Source organism: Rhipicephalus sanguineus, chromosome 8 (genome assembly GCF_013339695.2).
Source record: "Rhipicephalus sanguineus isolate Rsan-2018 chromosome 8, BIME_Rsan_1.4, whole genome shotgun sequence".
In the NCBI taxonomy this organism is placed as follows: Eukaryota; Metazoa; Arthropoda; class Arachnida; order Ixodida; family Ixodidae; genus Rhipicephalus; species Rhipicephalus sanguineus.
The window spans coordinates 100,284,770-100,286,535 of NC_051183.1; the positions used below are offsets into that span (position 1 = coordinate 100,284,770).

The 1,766-nt window shown below is 47.1% G+C and overlaps 1 non-coding gene across 1 annotated transcript; it reads right to left on the minus strand.

Moving 5' to 3' along the window:
* Nucleotides 1-1,441: 1,441 nt before the first annotated feature.
* On the minus strand, nt 1,442-1,533 carry Trnai-uau (transfer RNA isoleucine (anticodon UAU)). The gene is given in 2 exon segments: nt 1,442-1,477; nt 1,496-1,533. It is a non-coding gene; the product is annotated as a tRNA-Ile (tRNA).
* Nucleotides 1,534-1,766: the final 233 nt, after the last annotated feature.

Below are 1,766 nucleotides of genomic sequence, written 5' to 3' on the forward strand. Positions count from 1 at the left end.
TTCCGCGGCACCCAGTGAAAGGCACACCGGTTTCCTTGCTGCAGCACTGGCGTTTTGCACCATTCGGGCATCCGGCAATATCACACGCATGCGGCATTTTGTCGAACTTTCTGTCAGAGCGACTTTCACGAGCGCGCAAAACACGCACGGCAGTACGCGATCCCGAAACTACCACTGAGACGAGCGATGCACAGTTCGGCGAAAACGGAACCTTTGAACCACGCGCGCCGTTCCCCATGGCAACGCCACGGAGGTTTTGTTTTCCATGAATCAAGCGGAAACGAACAAACAGCATTTTATTACGTCTTTTGATGCTCGGAATGTTCTTTTTTTACTGCTGCTAGTTTGATTACTAGTTTTTTATTGTAGGCCGACTTCCCTACGTCATCGGTATCACTTAGAAAATGTCCCACTCGTGGCGCTCATCATGTGATACATTTTGCTTAATTTCTCGGTAAGTAGGGCACTGCTGTTGATAATATTGCCGTTTTAGAAGTTGTCATACATTGGGCTTTCACTCTGACATAAATTGTTATTTGCCTTTAGTGTCCCTTTAAACTCGTGTCTCTAAGATTGGAAGGCGAGTGCCTTCACCATTGGGATACAAGCACACGCTGGCAGAATGTGAATGCATTTGAACTATGCGAGTGCTTTGTACTACTCGCTGCGGAAAAGAAATGTAAAAGTAGAATACTTTATATGAAGGCTTCGTTGAATATCACGGTAGTCGAATATAGCTCCTCTTTTGAAACTTTAGACTTTGCGAAAACGTAATGCCAAACTCTAGTTTCGGTGGTTGCAGGTTGAGCCTTCTGTGGGACCCTTCCAGACGCCGGCGAACGCAAGACAGAAGATGAAAGACGTCATGCCGATGCCACTCGAAAACAGCGTTCTAGGCAGGACGCATCCAACAATAAAACTCTACACCTTCACATAAATTAGACAACTCCCAAAGTAGATGCTACGAGTAATTTTAACACTGCAGTTCGCGTTCATTATTCAAAATAGGCTGGCAGAGATCAAAGGGAGAAAAATAATTGGTACAGCTCAGCAGTAGTGGTGCGAAGACACAGCGCAGCTCCTGGCTTTTCCCTCCTCCTTTCTTTCCTCCTCACCCTCACTTCCATTTGCCACCCCTTGCTATATACTATGTTACACAAGGCTATGCTGTGCTCCACTCACATAGAAAGAACTATTCCTCTGAGTCAACCGTAGCACGCGCACTTGAACTCTACGTCCACATCACCCACAGCTCTTCCTCGCGATAAGCTATCCGAGACAGCTCACGGCGAATTCTAATCGCGACCCTCCAATGGAGCTTCAGTCGCTCGCCAAGCTGGGTTCTGACCGGTGGCCATGAACTGTGAAAAGTTAGTGTTACTAGTCGACAGCTTAGAGCATACACATTCTGAATTAAATTTAAAAATAATAAAAAAAAACATTCCCCAGGTGAGGCTCGAACTCACAACCGCGGCATAGCTCACGAGAACTGTCGTATAAGTACCGTGCGCTAACCAATTGCGCCACTGGGGAAGACAGATACGCTGAGTTGTACCTGGCTGTACATTCACGCCGCTTATCTCCAGCTCTACGTGCGCGGCAGTTGCGTCCTTCAATTATTTTTCTTTATTTCAGCCTGATCAATGGGTCGCTTATCAATAAATGCCACGTTTGTGCGCTGTCCGCCGGAAATTCGCAACGTAGACGCTGCGAATGATTCGGCTAAAACGAGCATAACTAGGTTGCGAGGGCTGGGCGACTCGCTT